This window comes from Halichoerus grypus, chromosome 13, assembly GCF_964656455.1.
Source record: "Halichoerus grypus chromosome 13, mHalGry1.hap1.1, whole genome shotgun sequence".
Lineage (NCBI taxonomy): Eukaryota > Metazoa > Chordata > Mammalia > Carnivora > Phocidae > Halichoerus > Halichoerus grypus.
In genome coordinates this window covers 76,069,532-76,092,355 of record NC_135724.1, presented here as the reverse complement: position 1 = coordinate 76,092,355, position 22,824 = coordinate 76,069,532, and the positions used below count along the sequence as shown (strand labels likewise).

The window sequence follows — 22,824 nt, the reverse complement described above, 5'->3', positions numbered from 1 at the left end:
CATCTGCTCATTGAATTCTTACAACTACCCCATGAGGTGGTACTCTTATACCCATTTCACGGGTAAAGAGACTGAGGTCATGGTGGTTAACTCTTGAAGCTCACACTGCCAGAAAATGGCACAAATATGATTCAGTGATTCAGTAGCTCCAGGGTTGGTTGTAACCACCATGCTTTACTGCCTGCTCTTCCAAAACCTGGGATTTGGAAAATGCCAAGGAGTTTGAAATGGCCATAGGGCAAATGCTGGAAGCGAGGACATGAAGCTGGCCATGGCATCAGGAAACTTTCCATGGAGAGCCTTGAATGCCAGGCCAAAGATTTTGTACTTCCACGTACAGGTTACTGTTTCCCAGACTGGAATTCTGTGGAAACCTATTTTACAAGACATAAATAAGTGAGATGTGGATGAACAGAATAGTAAAAAGGGAATTCATGTGAAGATGATTTGGGAAATGTGGTCTCAACCCAGCCGGGCACATTTTCTCTTTGCTGTAGGACTTGTCAGTGCCTTTACCATGAAGGTGGGCATTGTAATTGTCCAAGAGGAAGAAGTATCTCCAAACTTATTTTTTGTGGCACATCTCTCAATAGCCCCCAAAGTAGTGAATTTGATGATGGCCAGCATAGATGATGGAGACCCCTGGAGAGGTTTTTAAGACAGGGGGTGGAATGGTCAGATTAAAGGGGGCATCACCAGGACCACAAGGAGGGTGGTCAGAAAGAATAAGAGGCTCAGTTAGATTTGGAGGCGCTGGTGAATTCAAGACCCTTCCAGCCAGGATGTGCGTGAAGGCAATCGTGCGGGCTGGCTTGCGTCTGGCCCACTGGCATCGAAGAGACGCTTCTACTCACAGTGGGTCCAGTGGGGAAAAAACTGAATGCACACACATGGCCTTATCCAAACAAAGCCATGTTGTTTCTGTATAGAGCAATGGGTTGGCTTTGCAGGGTAATTTAATAGCTGTGGCGTATTGCCCAGATCATCAATTAAATTCCAATCCAATTTCCTTCCAAAGCATTCTCTGCCTTGGGAGTTCCTTTTTAACGTGGAGCAAATCTGGCTGGTGAGGTGGGAAGATGGATCGGCCGAAATGCACAATGACTTTCAGAGGGCCAGCCTCTCAGATCCTGTCTCGCCTTCCAAAGGAGCTCACCCAGCATTAATGGAAAATTAGACAGAATTAGATCACGGAACAGTTTTAAAAGTGATAGGAGGAATCCAGTTTAGTGGCATCTCTCCACCCCCGTCCTACCTAAGAGGAAACTGAGGCTCAGCGGGGAGGGGTGACCTGGCCAAGGTCATGCCGCGACTAAATTAGCTTCTTAAAGGGGTCTTCCAGCATTTACTTTGTCTTCTTGACAGTTGCCATCTAGAGGGATCCAGCACTTTCATCTGATCATATAACTCCTTGTGCCAAGAACTCTCCAGAAGCATCCCAGTGAATTTAGAATAAAATCTGGGTGTGAGATAGAGCCAGGTGCATAGGTCAGGGTTTCTCCACCTCAGCACTACTGACATTTAGGCTGGGTGGGTGTTTGTGGCGGAGGTGATCCTATGCATTTTGGGTGTTGAGTGGCACCCCTGCCCTCCACCCCTACATGCCAGGAGCATCCCCTCCCCACCCCAGTCGTGACAGCCAAAAATGTCTCCAGACGTTGTTAAATGTCCCCTGGGGGGCAAAATCACCCCCCCAAGTTGAGAACCCCTAGCCTTAGGAGAATCCGAGAGAGCAGGCTGCATTTGATGGAAGGCTCGGGAATCAATGCCGACTGCAGTGCTTTGGCGTGATTGCTGACCTCACCCAGCCTCAGTATTCTCCTCTATCAAATGGGCAGGGTAGTTTTCATTTCTCTTCCACAAGTTTGTTCTAGGATCAAATAGGGCAATGGATGTGATTGTGCAATATACATGCTAAAATGCTATAAAAAAAAATTACATGATTAACTATAATGCAGTTCAGTGCGGCTTTATGAGCATAATGACATGGTGGCGGGGACATTAGGCGATGTCATTTTTTCCACACTCAGCGTTCCCAAATGCGGTGGTTCTCAAACATCAGTGGGCACGGGACTCATGAGGGGTACTTGGTAAAAGTGCAGACTCCTTGGTCCCACCCCCGCCCCAAATTCTAATTTACTGGGTCTACTGGGTCTAGGATGAAGCCCGGGAGTTCATTTAAAAAGTCAGTCCAGAAAATTCTGCTGTGAGTGGTCTTTTGAGAAACACTGGTCTGGGGGAAGGTGATACCCGAGGCTTTCTGGATCGGAAACCTAAATGCGTGCAAAAACCTGGAGCATGGGGAGGTGTAGCCAGCATTGTCCCAGGGGCAGCTTTGGAACCCTGGCCTCGCAGATTGGAGGTCTGAGCATTCATTGCATTTTCTGTGTCCCTTTGGAAAGCGGAGGTTAACCTCAACCTCTGATCCACCAGTCCCCGCCACTGACAGTATTTTTCATCTGCTACTTACCCAGCGGGACTGCCTCCCAAATGTATTTTGATGCTAACATCACCCAGTCTCTGATCAAAAATTATGGTAAAACATTGTCTTGTCATAAGGCTAATAAAGCATGTTATCCTGCCTATCACAGAAGCTGCCTTGTAGATGTTTGCTACCGGCCAGGGCCCTGCATTAATCTCCTTCCACTCGCTACAAGGAATAGAGTCTGCTGCGGGAAGATCAATATTGTATTACCTCGCCCACCAGTGTCGTTCCAGCTGTGGCCAATGAGTTGTCATTGCCGTGTTAGAAGCCTAGAGCACAAAGGGAGAGGCGTGGGAGAAGAGGGAAGAGAAGCCATCCAAGAAGGAAAAGAATGTTCTCAGGAAGAAGAACACTGGGGAAGCTGCCAGAGGGCCAAGAATGTAAGAAGTGGTTAAAGACACTTGCCCCGGACTCAGGCAGACCTCAGCATGTGCTACACCTGCTTTCAGAAGCTTTGGGATAATCATTTCATTTTTTTTGAACCTCAGTTTACTTATCCATCAAATGGACACAAACATGGCACTTGACACCGAGGGATGAAATCGGACGATGCACGGTGGAGGGCTGAGCCCAGTTCCTGGCACCCTGTGTGTGTGCGTCTGTGCATCAGGGAGGGAAGGCCTGGAAATCCTGACGGAAGACACAGCAAAGACATGGGAGCAAAAAAAGTAAGAGGGCCAGTTTGTAGAATAGGAGCTGTAGACGTCTCCAGTGCCCTGCGGAGCGAAGGTGTGGAGTCAGACCTCTTGGAGATTGAATAATTTTTTTTTAAGATTTTATTTATTTATTTGACAGAGAGAGACACAGTGAGAGAGGGAACACAAGCAGGGGGAGTGGGAGAGGGAGAAGCAGGCCTCCCGTGGAGCAGAGAGCCCGATGTGGGGCTCAGTCCCAGGACCCTGGGGATCACGACCTGAGCCAAAGGCAGAAACTTAACGACTGAGCCACCCAGGCACCCCCCTCTTGAAGATTTAAATTCTGGACCCAGTGTCATCTTGGGATCACTCCTTCAGCTCTTCTTCCCCCAAGCGGAGGTCAAGGTGTACAGGGCATGCATTGCCTCCAGCTTAAATCCTGGTTGCTCGAGGCTGGCTCTCGTGGGAAAAGACCTCGCTGGGGTGTCCTGGATGCTTGCGGCTCCTCCCCACGTCTGGACTCCCAGCCCCCACCCACCTTCCTGCCCCTCTCTGTGGGCAGGCCACCTTGAAGCCTCATTACAGGCCAGCCGAGCCCCCTGGATTCATCTCATGCTCAGTTAAAGAGGCAATCCCCATTCAAGGATGTACTGAAGTGTCCAGTAATGATCCAGATACCAAAATGAGGAGGAAACGTGGCTGGTCGGCCCTTGGAAAATGGAAATTGATGGTGAAATATTGTCTGATTGGCCTCTTTGGATGTTCGCTTGGTTCAGGTTTTTACCCAAACCCTTCATTTGGTGCTTAGCACGTGCCTTCATTCCCAAGTCCTTGGAGGATAGGAACAACAGAACGGCAGTAAAAATAGTAATTATTATTAGTATTTATATAAACAACATTAGGTTTCTGTCAGTCTGCTAGTTACTGCATTGTAGGAAAGCAGCTGGGTAGATTTATCATCAAAATTGGAAGATTTGTACTAAATCTCTGGCAGTGTCTCCTAAAGATGAACATGCCATGCTGAGCGGTCAGCACTCAGCTGGGAATACACCCAACAGAAGTAGGTATACGTGTGCACCAAAAACCCATAGAATACAACGTTCGCAGCTGTACTACTCATAATAGCCCCAAACTGGAAGCAGGTCAGATGCCCATAAGTAATAGAATGGGGAAATTGCGCTACAGTCATAACATGGGATACTTTGCAGTGATAAAGAAGGGAATGAACCATCACGACGTGGAACAGCACAGATAAATCGCACAAATATAATGAGTGAAAGAAGCCAGATACAAGAGAGAACATGCTGAGTAATTATCCAGTGAATTCATAAACAGCCAAAAGGAAGCCTCTAACAATAGAACGCAAAATAAAGATCTCTTTGAGGGGCGTGTGGCCAGAAGATAGAGAGGATGCACTGGCAACATCTTGCCAGCTGATTCTGGTTGCTGACTACACGGGTGCATCCAGTTTGAGAACATTCATCAAGCCGTACACTTACAATTGAGTGGACTTTCCTACCCGTGTATTACACTCCAATAAAAGCTTAGGAGGTATTAAAAGGTATATTTGGGACCAAGAGACTCTGAGTATGGTCTCCATGACATTCCCCACTTTGGGGGTTGCATACAAGAGACGTGAGTTCTTGTCCTGTGGTCTTATCACTTGGCCAGACTGCATCTGATTGTCTTATGCCAAGTAGAAACCTCAGACTCTCCAGGTGGAGGTAAAGAACAAGCCTTAGGGCACCCCTTGCCCCTGATCCCACAGCCTCAGACAGGTGTGGGTGTGCCTCAGAGATAAATGCAGGGGCTCTGGAGTTCTCTCTCCTCCCTTTCATGGCCACCCACTATGAGAACAGGGACTGTTGCCAACGTATTTTATACCTCCTTCCACGTTGCTTAGCACAGTGCCTGGCCCCACCACGGGTCCTCAGTGAGTGTTTGTTGAATGACTGTAGGGCGTGGATGAATTAGTGAATTGCTATTGAGAAAATTAAATAAGATCCTGTATTGGGGCGCACCTGGATGGCGCAGTCTATTGAGCATCTGACTCTTGGTTTCGGCTCAGGTCATGATCTCAGGGTCATGAGATATGGCCCACGTCGGGCTCGGCGCTCAGCAGGGCGTCTGCTTGAAGATTCTCTCTCTCCTTCTCCCTTTGTCCCTTGCCCCCAGAAAATAAATAAATAAATAAATAAATAAAATCTTAAAAAAAAAAAAGATCATGTGTTTAGAATGCACTGAACACCTGAAATGCAGTAGAGCGAGATGTTAAGGGGCGTCTGTGTCAGACAGGCTGAGGTTGGAATGCCAGTTCTACCATCCTCTTCCAGTCTGTTTTTAGGGGAATGGATTTCCCTCTCTGAGCCTCAGTTTTCCCATCTACTCAATGGGAAAGCAGTCCCTGTATCACAGAGTATTTCTGAGGCTTAAATGAGGCGGCACATGTGAACAACTTAGCACCTTAGAGGGTTCAAAGTGATAGCTGTCGTCATTACGTAAAACTTACCAGTGGCGTTGTGAGGGAAGCTGCGGTCTGTCTTGTGAGGGAGATGACTGTCTTTCCTTCTTCATCTCTCTGCATCTGTCCTTCTCTGCGTCTCAAGCCCCACGTGTGCTAAGCCAACCTTGGCAGCGTTGGCTGCTGAGTGAATCAAAGGACATCCTTCCCCCACCCCAGGCAGATGGCCCCGTGCCAGGGTGTGCAGGCGCCGTGCCTATAAAGGGGGCCAGGTGGGCGCCGGGACACTGAGGCGCTCTGTATAGTCTCGGCTGGGGCGGGGGGGGGGGCCTGATAATGGCCACTCTGAGGACCGTTAAATCCGCCCCCTCCGGCGCTTCCCCCAAACCCCACACCCACCACCTGCCCACCAGGCAGGCCTGAGAGTGAAGGGATGCTCTGTGCGCCGCCTCGGCTGCAGGCCCACACACACCCGAGACATTGTTCTTGTTGGCTGCAAGAGCTCGTTAGGCTCTGGGCAGAGGCTGGCTGGACTCCAAGAGGCAGACATCAAGGACCAGGAGTTAAAGAATGGAGGAGCCTGAGGCTTGGCGTTCGGTGGTGCCAGCCTGCTTCCCAGGATGCACTGAGCTCATCTGCCTGGTGAGAACCTTGACCTGTGGAGGCTGAGGGTAGAGATGATGTGTTGTGCATCCGTGTATACTCCCAACACAGCATGTGCTCAATACATGATGGGATGGATGAGATGGGATGGGATGGGATGGATGGGATAGGATGGGATGGGATAGGATAGGATGGGTGGGATGGGATGGGATGGGATAGGATGGGATGGATGGGATAGGATGGGATGAGATGGATGGGATAGGATGAGATGGATGGGATAAGATGGGATAAGATAGGATGAATGGGATGGGATGGATAGGAGGGGATGGATGGGATGGGATGGGATGGGATAGGATAGGATAGGATAGATGGGATGGGATGGGATGGGATGAGATGGGATGAGATGGGTGGGATAGGATGAGATGGATGGGATAGGATGGGATAAGATAGGTTGGGTGGGATGGGATGGGATGGATAGGATGGAATGGGATGGATAGGATGGGTGGGATGGGATGGGTGGGATAGGATGAGATGGATGGAATGGGATGGGATAGGATGGGATGGGTGGAATGGGATGGGATAGATGGGATAAGATAGGATGGGATGGGATAGGATGGGTGGGATGGGATGGGTGGGATAGGATGAGATGGATGGAATGGGATGGGATAGGATGGGATGGGTGGGATGGGATGGGATAGATGGGATAAGATAGGATGGGATGGGATGGGATAGGTGGGATGAGATGGGATGGGATGGGTGGGATAGGATGGGATAGGATAGGATGAGTGGGATGGGATGGGTTGGATAAGATGGATGGAATGGAATGGGATGGGTGGGATAAGACAGGATAGGATAGGACAAATGGGATGGGATGGATAGGATGGAATGGGATAGGATGGGATGGGGTGGGTGGGATGGGATAGGATAGGATAGGATGGGATGGGTGGAATAGAATGGAATGATTTCTGTTGGGCACCCAAGTCGCCCTTGAAGCTGGCCCGGGAGGTAGCAGATGTGCACCTGGCATGGAAGAAATCACGTGAGAGAGCAGAGAAGTGGGAATAAGCAGAAACCATTTCTTCCCCCAAGCCCAAGAATTATCAGCCATGGCCTCCAAAGATAAATTATCCCTTAGAATCATGTGTCCATGAGACATCTGATCTGGAAGGGATATGAGAGACCATCTTGCCCGGTGCTTTACAAATTATGTTCCACTGCCAACCCCGCCACTAGTTGTGCTGATTTGAGCAAGTGACCAAACTTCTTTAGGTGTGAGTGTCCTCATCTGTAAAATGGGGGTAATAATATGATCCACCTCCCAAGGGTGTTGAGAGGAGTAAATGAAATAATCCGTGTAAAAGCATTTACTATGGGAGCTGACATGCGGCAGGCACTTAACCACCATTATCCCCCGTCATCACCACCACCACCATCATCATCCTCATCAAAGGTTCAGGAAAGGGGAAGCCTCATAGGACAGCTCTCAGACTCCTGCCCCCATCCTGATTCAATCCATATGGTCCAATTTGTGGTTGATTTGGGGGTTCAGTGCTCCCTAAGACCACTGCCATGTTCAGTAATTTGCTGGAAGGACTCATGGAACTCAGAAAAGCCATCAAACCCAGGGGTCTGGTCTATTACAGTGAAATGACCCAGACTAAAATCAGCAAAGGGAAGAGGCACAGAGAGCAGAGTCTGGGAGAGGCCAGGCATACATCCCCTGTTGTCCTCTCCCGGTGGAGTCCTGTGGACAGCCCCGACTTTCCACATGAGGTGCTGTGTATCATCCATGGAGTATGGTCAACCAGGAAAGCTCTCCTGAGCTTTGGTGTCCAGGGTTTCCACTGGGGCTTGATCACACAGCCATGACCCACTACCCACGTGGCTGATGTTAGTGTCCATTTCCCCTAGAGGTCAAACTGATGCTAAGCCCAAGGTCGCCACCCAAAAATCATGTTGGAAGCATAGAGTACCAGGCGGAGCCCAACACCTCCACGTAAATGAAGACCTCCTATCAGGCAGGATACTTCCAATGGTTTTGAAGTTCTCTCCCAGGAGTGGGGGCAAGGGCCAAATCTTTCTTTAAAATGTGCAGGGTGTGGACAATCCCAACCTGCTGAGTTATCCTTAACTGCATCGTTGGAGAGTGTCATTCCGCTTAAGCTTTTATTTGAAGAAATTATTCTATTATAACAGAGGATAAAACTGAGGCCCAGAGATGAGAACACACTCTGACCAGAGTGCATAGAGAGAGTCAATGAGGAATCCTCACCTTCTTGATCCAGAACTTTCCCCTTTGCACCTCAGGTCTTGGTTTGCCTATCTCTAAAATGGGTATGCTAAGCTAGCTCCCTTACCTTTGGGTTCTGCTTTTTAAAAGGTTAGTCTCTCACTTTTCTCTACTATCCAGTCCTCAGGAGGAGCACCTGGCGCTCTGCTACTCGTGGGGTACTCCTTTGTCTCTGGGGACCTCATAGCTGGAGCAGATCCTGTGCTAGTTTGTTCGCGGGCAGCACTCAGCATTCACTCGGAAGCAGCCAGGCTAGGATTCGGGGGCCAGCTGGAATAAATATATAGCCCATTCCCCGCCTCAATGGGGCGTGGGTTTGGGGGTCAGACAGCCCTGTTCTAATCCCGGCTTTGCCACTCCCCAGCATTTCCTCGTCATTAAAATGAAGATAAAAACAGACACTTCTCAGGAAAAGAAAAATTTCAATGACGCAGGTGAAGCCATGAGCATGTTTTATTTGGCCCCAGCAAATAAAGCCACTGTTGTCCAGGTTCTGTCTGAAGAGAGGAGCGGCCTCATCTCTTAAAAGAAGCAAAGTGATTTGTCTTAAAGTTGTAAAAAGTGTGTTAAACATCTCAGAACTCAGTCGTACACACAGCTCTCCCCGCCAATCTCCTCAATTTTTCTCTCTTTAAGGTTGACCAGGCAAAGATCACTGCCCTCATTTCACAAAGCCAACAACCAAGGCTTTGAGAGATGGAATTTGCTCAAGGCCACATAGCAATTTGGTGGCGAAACCAGTGCCCAAGCCCAGGTGTGCCCATCTTCCCATCTTTTCCGCCTCTGAGCCCGTCCCCGTAAGGGTGCTGGGATGCCGATCTGCTCTTTGTTCTTGTCTGGGAATCTGAGCAAACAGGTGAAGAGACATTGCAAACTTACTCATGATGTCTTTAAAGTCACTTGCAGACCATCTGGATTCATTCCCAAGTATTATATGTGTCTCTGCGAGTAGATAGGTAATTGACTCTAGATAGATTTCCCACCCTGGGGTTCCTCTCTGAGCTGTCTCGTGCCTGTCTCCCAGCCCTGCTCCCAGTGACTCACTGATTTTCCTGTACACAAAGAAATCACAAGTAAATCACACCCTATATCTCTCCTCCTCCCGACTACCACCGGCAAGAAATCACAAAGTCAGCACCATGAGACATGAATGGAGTTTGGTGGGTGCGGGATGGAGGTGGGAAGGGAGAGAAGTGTTTGAATGCTAATCGGCTGGCACTGGTGTCATCCACAGTTAATCGGATCGTTAAAGGCACAAAGGCAGGATGGCAGCCCTGAGCCAACAGCTCCCCGGGCTCACTCACAGGGGAGAGGGATGCACTGCCCAACCACCGCTCTGATGAGAGGTAACTGGACATAAAAGAATTTTCAAGGCTTTCTGAACCCAACACGAGTTACAAAGGAGGCCCATTCGTGGGGGAAGAAGCCAGCTCGCAGAGGACAATTATCAGATAATTACTCTAGTAGCCAAGACACTGAAAGAGTCTTTTCTTGCCTGTACAAGCTGGCCATTTCAACATCTGCTGCAAGTCCCCTGTGGTCCCCGGGTTTCTGCAGCAGACTCAGGAGTTTGATGTGCTCTCCTGGGTGATGCACACATTGCTCCGAAATCTCCTCCATCCACGTGACCATGGCATGGTGGGCAGCTCCAGAATGAAGACAGCAACAAGCAAACTCACCAGTTGGGCTTCTATTTGCCCTCCCGTGGCTGGAGCCAACCATGGGATTTATGGGGACAGGCTCCCCTCGGGTTCTCTGCTTGCAGAGATGGAAACGTGTTTTGCAATTAGAACTAGTTGTGTACATTCACCTAGAACTTCTCTCCAGACACCATATCGTAAACCAAAGCATGTTTATCGAGGATTAAGTTTACCATGGATTCACTTTTATGATAGGCAGTAATATAGTGTACTAGTCTATAGTCCCTCTTAAAGAGATGGACTTCTCTAAAACACTGAGTCTGCTCTCAACCAGTAGAGATATTTGTGAGGGGCCTACTGTGTGTCAGGTCCATGGCCGTGGGATAGATCCTAGGGAGGCAGTGATGAGTAAGGCAGAGGTGCTCGCTCTCCTCGGGAAACTTACTTCCAGTGGGGAAGACAAGAGAGAAGCCAGACAAGTATGATAGTGTGATTAACACTGTGACTTATCTCTTTGGTAGTGTTAGGAGTCAAGGGAAGAAGAATAAATGCAGGGAGGACCACCGGCCCGTGGAAGGGGGTGGTTTGGAAAGATCCCTCTGGCCGCTGCGGAGAGAACGGGCTGCAGTTACAAAGCAAAGTCCGGGAGAGAAGCAGGGTTTTCATAACCATGGCTTTGGGAATAAAGGGATATCTAAAAATGTCTTTTTAAGATACAACTTGCCACCTTTACTTCTCTCATGGTGGGACTGAGATTCTTTGGTGCATTGTAAAAATGAAAAACTGAGCTCATCCAACTCCCCATTCAACCCTGGTGCCAGATTGCCTGTGGGGTCTGGCCGGCCTTAGACGTTTACCGAGCTCTGTCTGCGAAAATGCAACGCCCTGTAAATAATCACCTTTGATGACTTTTTTCCAGAGTGATGGATGTCTGAGGCTGATGGAGATGGTTGCTAGGTCCTGGTTAGTTTGATCCCATATTCAGGGGATTCTCCTGCCTCCCCTCCCACGGAGGGTGAACCGCCTAGGGGAGGATGCAGTAAGGCTTTGCTTCAGGGACTCAGTTTCCCTTCCTGCCACCATCTGCTGGGAGTCTTGGGCTTTTCCTGTGCCCTCATGATGGAGGGGTTGAATCACAGATGATTCAGAGAATGATCCCAACCTCCTTCCTCTTTCCTGCCACCCATTTCCCTGCCAGTTAACTCACATCCAGGTGGAAGGAGGACAGGAATAGAAATCTGTCCATATTTGTCTTGAGGAGAAAATTGGGTGAAAAGGAAGGAGCTTAAGACAGCTGATCCATAAAAAGGCTGAGGACCTGACCATAGTAGCCTTCACCAGGATGACCCCTGGGCACTTGATCTTCTGTTAGTAATGTCTGCACCCTGATCCCCACCACCCATGAACAGCCACATCCAGAATTCTAGAATTTCTGGATTTGAAGGCAACTTCATCAGCTCCTAAGCACTTGTTAAGTGCCCCCAAGGCACCCTTTCTCTTGTCCTCTCCCCTCAATAGTCATTGGCTGCCAAATGAGCACTGCAGGAATCCAAAGATTAAGGATGCATTGCCTGTCCCAACTTCATTCCTGCTGCCTGGGTGTGGACCATCTTGTGGAGACAGACAAAGAACAAGGGAACACATCATCAGGAGTAGCCCTGCTTGCAGTAAGCAGTCTGCGGAGAATGAGATAGAAAGTGATGGGAGAGGGGGTGTCTTAGAGAAGACGAGCTGAGACCTGAATGACCAGAGGCAGCCAGCCAAACAAAGATAACACACAAGAGAATTTGAGGCAGAGGGAACAGCACATGCAAAGGCCCTGAGACACAGGAAGAATTTGGAAGGTTTAAGGAGCAGGAAAAAAAAAAAGTGCGTGCGGTCATACCGTAGTTTGAGGGGGGAGATGGTAAAAGGTGGTTTTGGAGAAAGAGGTCCAAGACCAGAATCCAAAAGGCATTGTAGCTCATTGAAGGGAGTTTTGATATCATTCTCAGCGTGGTGAGAAGCTCTTGGTGGGTTTTAGGCAGTGATTTCATGGCCTGATTTTTACATCTTTAAAGTACTACCCACCCACCCCAAATGATTTGCTGCCAACTTAAAACACAAAATCTGATCATTTGAGGGGTGCCTGGGTGGCTCAGTCGATTAAGTGTCCAACTCTTGGTTTTTGTTCAGGTCATGATCTCAGGGTCATGAGATCGAGCCCTGCGTCAGGCTCCTCACTGACCAAGGAGTCCGCTTGAGATTCTCTGCCTCTCCCTCTGCCCCTCCCCCTCCCTCTGCTTGCTCTCTCTCTCTCTCTCTGTCTCAAATAAATAATTAAATCTTTCTAAAAATCTGATCATTAGATCATTTCCAAAGGCTCATCTGGTACAAATCTTAATTGGGGATTGAGTTTTGGGGATGTGGCAGGAAATCTGCTGTGGTGGATGGCCTACCCATATAGGAAGATTCCCAGCCATTTTGCCAAAGGTGAGGACCACCAGGGACCTTCTGATGTAACTACAAAAGCAGTACTCCCTAGAGGGGCACGATGGGCTAGGTGAGGTCCAGGTTACCTGTGCTTAACCTGAGTAAAATAAACAAGACAGGGAGACCCAGTCGAAGGTTCTCCTGAGACTCTGGACTCTAATTAGTCAGCAGCAGGCAGGGAGGAGTGGGGATGGTCACCTACCTCCTCGATTCTCTCCTCTGATTTCAATCAACTGACAAATAGAAAAAAGAGCCAGATGGGACCAGCTTAATTCCTGGTGGAGCTGGGCTGCAGACCCCTGCTGGACACCTACACTCTGTCCTCTCCAAGTGACTTTGATTTGGGGTTTCCCGGCACAAGTAGACAAGTGGAGAAGTCTGGAGAGAGAGAGAGGACCCCACTGCCAGATTTTCAGTCCAGCAGCTCTGCCCTGGGAATAGGACACAGTGGATATCAGTGACATCCCTAATACCTCTCTCCCTAATACCTCAAATCAGATGGTCCCTCATTTCCCTGGGAAGCAAGGGAGCAATGGAGAGGTAGAGACTGCGTGTTGTTCCTTGGGGACTCCCTGCTCTAGCGAAGCTGGTTTCCCCACCCCTGTGGAAGTTCAAGAGCCGTTAGAAACCCCAAGAAAGGCTGGGGCTTGTTCTGAACCTGGAGTGACAAAGCTCAGGGAGTTCATCATTGTTATTAACTATTATTACTAATTATTACTGTTATAAACATAGCATGCATTTCGCAAATTTATCAAACTGTATAAAATGATGCACAATCAAATGTGATTCTCTCTGAAGCCCCAAGCGGCCGTCCTGCTCTGCGGAGGGAGTCCCGTCCCCTTGTTCAAATGCATCCCTCCCACTCACATGAGACCTATTATATCCGCTCTTCTCCTTCGATTTCTTTTTCACTAGATACTGAATTGTGTTGGCACACCAGCTCTGCCATTCTTTCTGTTATTGTTCAGTTGCATGGTTTTTGAACAAGTAATTTTTTATTTATTAGACGCACATGCATACACCTACATATGTCTGAATACATACACACACATACATACATACATAGATCTATATCTGTGAAAAGGTATATAGTGAAAATTCTCTTCCTGCCCTGACACCCCATCCTATTTCCAATGTCCCACCTCTCCTACCAGCATAATATGTACCAGCATCATTTGTTTCTTGGGTCTCCTCCCCAAGTTTCTTTACTCACACAGTAGCAAAGCAAACACATAAAGTCTTATTTCTCTCCCCGTTTTTACACAAAAGGCAGCAAACTCTGCACACGTTGCTTTTTAATATAACAGAAACTGGCCACCTCTCCTCTTTGGGCCACAGAGCGCTTCCCCGTTCCCCTCTTGCTGCTGCATGGCACTCTGTCTGGATGCTCCATAATTGATTTAACCTTACTGGTGCATATTTGATTTGCCTTGGAGTCTTGCTACTACAAACAACATGGCATTGTTTAACCTTGCACGGACATCATTTTGCAAGTGGGCGAACAACGCTCTGCGGGATAAATTCCCCGAAGTGAGCTTGTTGAGTCAAAGGAGAGATGTACTTATAATTTTGAACATTCTCCATGTTATTCACCAGTGACTTCATCTCATTCCTTTGACCCTGCGTGTATTCCATTGTGGGCTTCTACAATCATGCAACCCGCCGCCCGTAGATGGACAGGTGCATCGTCTCCAGACTTTTGCTCCCTCCAACAGTACTTTGTGTTATGAACACTTTGTACCATCCCAGTGGGTGTGTCACGACCATAGCTGTCCCTCTGCTTTGGGACATGGCCACACAGCCCATTGACCTAGAAATCCATAGCAGTTTAGATGGAGCCCTTTTTGCTGTGAACCCTTTGCAACCACACGCTCTTCCTAGCCCTCATTGGCCACCGATCACTGTCCTGATCTGTTACCTAAACTCCAGCGATTGTGAGATGTACCAGGGAAACACCCTAAAGTGGACTTCCTGGGGGTGCCTGGGTGGCTCAGTCGTTAAGTGTCTGCCTTTGGCTCGGGTCATGATCCCAGGGTCCTCGGATCGAGCCCCACAACAGGTTTTCTGCTCAGCAGGGAGCCTACTTCTCCCTCTGCCCCTCCCCCTGCTTGTGCTCTCTCTCTCTCTCTCTCAAAAATAAATAAATAAAGTCTTTGAAAATAAAAAGGAAAAATGAACTGGGTTTCCTGGATGCTTCTGAGTAAAGATGTGGTGAGGCAAGGGAAAGAAAGGTCAGGGCAGACTTCGGACACAGCTTCAGTAGCAACTAGGGAAAATCAAAGAGCACCTCGAACCATTTGGGGGCATTTAATTTTATTTTATTTATTTGTTTTTGTTTGTTTGTTTTGCTGAGTGTGGCATTTATTACATCTGCTTTGGTGAAAATAAACAATTCTTCACATACGTTCTTCAGCAAAACATGACAAATAGGGAGGAGCAAATGCAAAGTTCTCAGGACTAATACTGCATTGACTTGGGGGCACCAGGAGGTGCAGCCCTGCCCCCCTCCCCAGTTCTGGGGCGGGGCCTGAGGGGGAGACTAAGGCACAGGTGAGGGGAGGGGTACTCTGGACCCATCCCTACTCAGTGCCAGCCTGTGAGTGGTTGGTGGATGGGGTTGACAGCAAGTCTTGGGGGGCATTTTAGAAGTACACCCTGCCTGGGTCCAGCTGCCCCACATTCCAACTCAGATGGTCTAGTTGAAAGTCACCGAAAGCAATATATTGATAAAGCTGGAGAGCAACGGCATTCTCGGGTAGAGTTGGCAGTAGGGTATATAGGTTCAGGTTATTCTGGAAGGTACTTTTTCAGTGTCAGCCAACATTTTAAATAGATAAACTGTTTGGATGATCAATGCAACTTCTAAGACACTCTCCTGAAGAATTAGCTGGACACAGTCACCAAAGATATGTATTTATTGCAGTGTTATTTGGGAGGAGAATGGCAACAACCTAAATATTAATCGATAAGAGCCTGGTTCAATAACATATATGTTTAGGGGTGCCCGGCTAGCTCAGTCAGTGGACCACACAACTCTTGATCTCGGGGTCTTGAGTTTAAGCCCCATGTTGGCGTAGAACCTACCTAAAAAAATAATAATAATATGTGTTTATATTTCAATGTAGCTATTTAAAAAATGAAATGACCATATAGGTGCTGACATGAAAAGTTAATCATGATGGATTTTAAGTGAGAGATTGGGTGGGGAGATACTAATGCAAAGGAATACTATAGAGCAGTGAAAAATGAATCAATCAAAACTACACTTATCAACACAGATGCCCCTCACAGTGTTGAGCAAGAAAAAAAGGAAAAAAAAAAAAGAGCAGGGTGTTGAAGGATTCACTAGGGATGACTGCATTTCTATAAAGTTTTAAAACATACCACATATTATTCAGAGAAACTGACGTGTAATAAATAGATGCCAACAATAAATAACAGCAAGATGGTAATAGTGCACCTGATAAATGGTCATGCTGAAGGTCATATTCAAGACAGTGGTTAGGGGTGGAGAAGGAGAAGGAGCATATGGTAGGAAGGGAAACAGGCTTTGACATACAGGTAGAATTCTATTTCTTAAGCGAAAGGTGTATACACATGGATATTTGTTGCCTTACTCTAACTCTTTTTGAGTGACTGGAATATTTCAAAATGCATTTCTTAGTAAGTGACAGAGCAATATATACAATGTAATAACTCTGAGAATGCTCAGATAGAAAGTGACAGCAGGGCTCATGAGGGCTGTCAGGCTGTTCTATGAGCACTGTGCTTTATCCCTGTGATTTCATTTTACTCTCTAACGCCACTAAGGGATAAGACTGGTATAATCCCACCTTACAGACGAGAACAGTGAGGTCCAGAGAAGGGAAGTGACTGTCCAGGATCTCATGGAACTGAGCAGCGGGCTGAGCCTGGAACACAAGCCATTCTCTACACCCCTATGCACTAACACACCTCTTAAGGTAAAAAATACTTTATTACTTTTACATCAGTACATTTTATTGGGACATTAAACAAAATCCTACTAACACTGGTTCCCCTTAGAAGGCAGGATTGGTAGATGGGGCAGGGGAGGGGCAGTACTTAACACCTTTGATTTCATACCTTTCAGGTATTCTTACATTTTTTAAATTATTTTATAGGGAAAAAATATTTGAGGGTGAGGGAAAGAGGAATGAGCACAGAAACAATGTCAGAAAGTATCCAACTTTACCCCAGTTTGCTCCATGATCTGAGACAAGTCACGTCCTCTCTCCGAGCCTTGATTTTTTTTTTAATCTATAAAATGGGAAAAAGAAAATGCCAATCTGACCGGATGGCTTACAGTGGGAACAAGATGACAACAGGCAATACGCTTTGTGGAGTGTAACTCACCATTTGAATATCAGTATTGTCCACGTGGACACACAGGTACAGGGCTGCCAGTGAGACAGTAGATGAAACCCCACTGCCCCCAAGCCCACCCCCCCACCTCTGCCCTTTCTGCCCCCAGAAAGTCTCCTCCAAGTCCAGGTGGGAGCGGCCCAGTGAGTCTACCTGAGGGTCCTCATTCCCGCAGGATTGAGTGAGCTGGGTCCTCCCTGGCTGTCAGGACTGGGTCGTGTTCAGCAGTTCCAGCTGTTCATTATCCAAGGGGGACCCCTGGGTGCCAGTGCAGCACTGGCACATATTAGGTGCTCACTGGTTGCCTGGTCCAGCACTGGCACATATTAGGTGCTCACTGAACGTATGAATGAATGAATGAATGAATGATCAAATGTGAATGGGAGAAAGAAACTCAGCCCTCGTTCAATTCAATTTCCTTAATCGATGAAATGGGAATTAAGCTAAGATCTTCTCTACCCTAGAAGTCAATGATCCAAGTAAAACAAAGCCAATCTGCTCCAGGAATGGGAGGGAAGGTCTTCTCAGTGCTGAGGGCAGTGCCGGTGGTCATCAACCAGAGGCGATTTTGTCCCCCACTGGGGGGACATTTGGCAATGTCTGAAATCACATTTGCTTGTTACACGTGGGGGCGTGCGTGGGGGTTGCTACTTGGACCAAGCAGGTGGAAGCCAGGGATGCTGTTCCCTATCTTACAGTGCACCGTGCAGCCCCTTGTCCCCCAACAAAGAAAGACGCAGAAGGCATAGGACCAAACAACGTTCTTCGGGGCAGTCCAGATGGTCCTGGTTTTGTTTCTGATTGTGTTTGATGTGTTCCGGTGTGGTTTTTCAAGCCTCAAATAGCCTGGTCTCCTTCCTGCTACTAACATGCGTGTGACCCTGGGCAGCCCATTTCCCCTCTCTGAACCTCAGGTCCTCTCATGGGGCAGTTTGTAACCATGAGTCTTGAAGATGTGATATTTCATTATTGATGTTGTCCCTGTTGGGCAATTTCTTCTTGAGGAATGTGAAGGTATGAGAAACCACCAATGGAATGGGGCATTATTAATGAGGATTAGGCTAGTAACCAACAGTTTCATAGTCCTCTTTACCAAAAATACACCAAATGATGCACCGGCCAGTCCTGCCTCCTAAAAGTCCTCCCTGTGAACAGTCCGATGAGGGAAGAATGATCATCATCCCTAGCGGGAGACCCAAAGGGGTTCCATGACTCAGTTAGTGAATGAAGTGCTGTGATAGCAAATGTGTATCTGCTTTCCCTCAGCCTCTCCACCACTAGGTGCTAAAGGCAGCGGTTAAACCCAGCTTTTTCTGTAAATGTTTTTTTTTCACTTAAGACAATATTAAATATTTATTATACACATTTTGGAAAATACCAAAAAGTAGAAGGAAAAAAACCCACCCAGAGGCATCCAGAGCCATGTTGCTGGTGCCATTCCTACAGTAATATTGTAGGGGCGCCTGGGTGGTGCAGTGGGTTGAGCGTTTAGCTCAGGTCACAATCTCACGGTCATGAGATCGAGCCCAACATCAGGCCCCGAGCTGGGCGTGGAGCCTGCTAAAGATTCTCTCTCTAGGGGCGCCTGGGTGGCTCAGTCAGTTAAGCGTCTGCCTTCCGCTCAGGTCATGATCTCAGGGCCCTGGGATCAAATCCCGCATCCGGCTCCTTGCTCAGCAGGGAGTCTGCTTCTCCCTCTCCCTCTGCCCCTCCCCACCCCTCGTGCTTTCTCTCTCTCTCTTATGTAAGTAAATAAAATCTTTTTTTTTTTTAAAGATTTTATTTATTTATTTGACAGAGAGAGACACAGTGAGAGCAGGATCACAAGCAAGGGGAGAGAGAGAGGGAGAAACAGGCTTCCCACGGAGCAGGGAGCCCGATGCGGGGCTCGATCCCAGGACCCTGGGATCATGACCTGAGCCGAAGGCAGACGCTTAACGACTGAGCCACCCACGCGCCCCAGTAAATAAAATCTTTACAAAAAAAAAAAGATTCTCTCTCCCTCTCCTTTTGCCCCCCCACTCTCTCTCTCTAAATTATATATATAGTAACAACATTACAGACAGTGACGCCATTTATCGTGATGAGCACTGAGGAAGGCATAGAATTGTTGAATCAATATGTGGTGCGTCTGAAACAAATAGAACAGCATATGTTAGTTTAAAAAAACTTTTAAGTTTAAATTAAAAATTAAAAAAAAATGAAGTCTGGTATAGCTTAAAGTAAAACGAAGCAAAACAAAACACCAGCTCTGCATTGCAATTTGTTTTAGTTGGTTGTTCCCGTCGTTTTCATACACACCATAGAATTTTACGTCTTGCTCTTTTCACTGCACATTTTAGCAGAAGCATTCCCCAGCTGTGGTTTCCCGGGCTTCCCGCTCCATCACTGTGTGCCCAAGCAGTGACAGGCTGTCGCCAGTCATTCTGCTGCCGCCTCAGCTTCAGAGCGCGTGGTGCGTTTTTGACTCTAATGGGATGCTTCCCAGTCTAATCTCCCCATCTCTCCCATCAAAGTGAGAGAGGGAGAACGGGAGAGGTGCTCCCTCCCCATCTTCAATGGGAGAACAAATGCTCAGTCGTCTTCAGCGTGCCATCTGCAGATGGGAAAGCAACCTCTCTATGTATTTAATTAAAGGCCCGTCTCTTCTGTTGGATATCCATATTGGGTTATCGGTGTGTGTCTGTCTTCCGTAGTGCGGGGACCGACCGTACCCAAGAGCGTTGACTCTCTCGTCCTGAGTATCAAAACCAGCAGAGAAAGTCGGCACCCAACGTTGTCAGTTATTAATTGATGGGCAGCACGGGAGTGGGGCATTGAATGCACATGATAAAGGCAGAATCAGCCAGATGTGACTAGGATGATTGAAAATTGTAAGGGCTCTGACAAAGAAGAGTTCCTTTAATCCAGTGGTCATTGGGGCCCCAGGGAAAAGCCGGCCTGCGTAGAGCAAGTGATTAAGTCTCTGGATTGAGAGGGCCCTGGAATCCAATTTTGACTAATGCCTGCTGGGACCTGGTTTCGCGTGGCACTCCCTCGTCCAGCATCCCGGCTGAGACCGAGGCCTTCTGGCTGCGAACATTGCAGCCCACAGACAGACACTCATTTGTCTTGAACAAGGCCTTGAGTTTGGAGCCAGCCAGCAAGATCCCACGTGTGAACCCTGAGGAGGAGGCAACATGGAGGCGGGGAGGGAAATTTACCTGGTGGATCCGCAACTCCCCTTGGCAGTTAGGTCTTCGGTGGGAAAGAGCTGACTCAGCCCAGCCAGATTTACTTCCAAAAAAGCCTAATTGCTGCTATGGTTAGCACCCATTTTACCGTGGGGAACCCAGAGCTGGGCGCAGGGGCTGTGGGGAGGAAGTTGATCATGGACTCCTTTCTCTTGCATTCCCTCCTTCTCTTGTGGGCTGCTTTGGATCTAGACAGGCTGGGGTGGCCAGGGTAGGTCACAGGACTTGGAAAGCGTCATCACCTGCGGCCCAGACCTACACCTGGGTTCCTGCTGCCTGCAACTTATAATACTTCGAAGGCAAAACTAACAAGGACGGGGTAGAAAGTCAGGCAAGATCACAGGTTCCAGAATGAGCTCTTCTGATCACTCCGATGATAAGAGTCATGGGGGGGGGGGGGGACTCTAACAGTTCTCCACTTTCAAGCTCCACCCCTGGAGATTCAGGTGTCAAGGGAGACTAACAAATGTGTATTTTAACAAGGAACGCATGGAGGGGTGAAGGGTATCATTTGGGAGATTTGAAAAACACTATAGTCCACCCCGCCAGCAGGGAAGCAAAAAAAAAATTGAGGATTGGGGGGTGGTCTTTGGAGGGGGCCGCCACTTCAAGTTGAAGGACGAGAGGCTGTCAGTGATAACAGCACCCCATGATACTTAACAAAACTGCTAGCATGGTCTTTGGCATCAGGAAAACTGAGGTTGGAAACCCAGCTTTGCTGTGTGACCTTGGAAGGTTAACTCAGTATCCCACAGCCTCACTTTGCTCATCCGTAAAATAGGAATAATTTTTCCCTAATAAGGTTGAGAAAGAATAAAATGAGGTAATGGGTAAAAAAGCATTTAGCACATGCCTGGCACATACGCAGCTCTCAGCAAAGCAATCAAAAATAAAACGTTATAAGTATCGCTATAATTACGGCCAAGAGCACGCCGATGTGCTTTAAATCATTCGTATTCCATCCTTCCCCTCCCTCAACTCCGTCACTTGTAATCAAGGGGACATTTTTGTGAAAGGATGGGCAGAAACTAATATAGCCACAGGACCCAACAAAACTCACAAGCCAGGGTCAGGATCAAAGCACTCACTCCACCCTCTCTGGCAAGATTAACAAAAGACTCGAAGAATAATTGCCAATTACCTGATCGTTCCCCAGATCAACAGAGTCCGAGCTGAGTACCTGACTAGTGTGACCTAGTCTGGCTGCCCACTTGACACAGAGAGAGAAGATGGAGAGAAGATGAAACCCACATGGTTATGCTAGGGAGGATGGGCCAAAGTTGGAGCACCATCTGGGTCCCCCAACCCCAGGTGCATCCAAGCTCCGCGCATCAAACCACAGCTGGAGCCCTGGAGCCAGGTGTCCTGACCCCTCCCCCTCCTTCCTCTCTCTTTTGGCCCCTTTACTTTTTACTCGCTGCACAGTCTACAGAGATGGTCAGCATCAATCATTTAATAAAAGTGACAGTACACACAAAAAGCACAGCTCTGGAGTAGACCCACATCTGATCTAATCCTATGAGGTGGATGGGGTAGCTCTGTTACGCAGAAGAGGCTTAATGGATTTGCCCAGGCTCACGTGGCGAGGGGACTGTTAAAGGCGGGATTCGAATCCGGGTCTATCTCTGAAGCCTCGATGCTTCCCACCTCGGACCAGGAAACCTGCTGGGCCCCTGAATGACCTTGATCTGCCCTTGGGTCAGGCACACACTCCCTGTCCTCCCCCGGGCCGGTTCCTGCCCTGGAGCAACTGGGAGCCTGGCACGCACACTGGCTGGTAATCAATGTGACCCAACAGGAACATTTGTCGATGCCAATTGCAAACCGTTGCAGTCTATATAGATTAAGCCACTGCCGGCCGACTCCATGAAAGTAAATGAGCCTTTCCAACGGTGGCGGAAATAAATTTAAATGACAGTGCTGAAGGGCCCAGAGACTGTGGCTGAGTGAGCGTCTGTCTGCAGAAAATCGACAAGGACAGCTATCAGTCCCAGGGCTTCCAGCCCAGGATGTAATTCCTCTCTATCTCGAGATCATCATCGGGGAGGCTCTGACCGCTCCGGCTTCCCACTGAAGGGCGCGAATACAATGACAATAGCAAAGACAGTGACAGCAGTTGGCGCGCACTAAGCACTCACTGTGGGAGGGGCACCCATAGGTGCACGTATGCAGGTACGTTTTACCTGTGTCAACCTATTGAACAATGACGACCCTGGGAAACGGGGAACAATAGCCCCGTTTTACAGCTGGGAAAACTGAGGCTCGGGGACGTCAAAGCCATATGCTAGCTTGCAATTGACAGAAGGTGGGGGCGCCTGGGTAGCTCAGACGGTTAAGCGTCTGCCTTCAGCTCAGGTCGTGATCTCAGGGTCCTGGGATCGAGTCCCGAGTCAGACTCTCTGCTCAGCAGGGAGCCTGCTTCTCCTTCTCCCTCTGCCCGCTGCTCTCCCTGCTCGTTCTCTCTCTCTGTCAAATAAATAAATAAAATCTTTAAAAATAAATAAAATAAATAAATAAAATTACTAGGTGGTTTTACATTCAAGGCAAAAATAAATCACAGGTAGCTGGGTATACAGTGCCCAGCAAGGCCTGGCCCTGCGACCACCCTACCCTACCAGCTTT

The 22,824-nt window shown here is 48.2% G+C and overlaps 1 protein-coding gene across 5 annotated transcripts in view; it reads left to right on the top strand.

Annotated features, from left to right (window-relative positions):
* SEZ6L (seizure related 6 homolog like) overlaps window positions 1-22,824 on the top strand; it is a 176,404-nt gene that overhangs the window by 86,611 nt on the left and 66,969 nt on the right. The gene's annotated exons all lie outside the window — the stretch shown is intronic.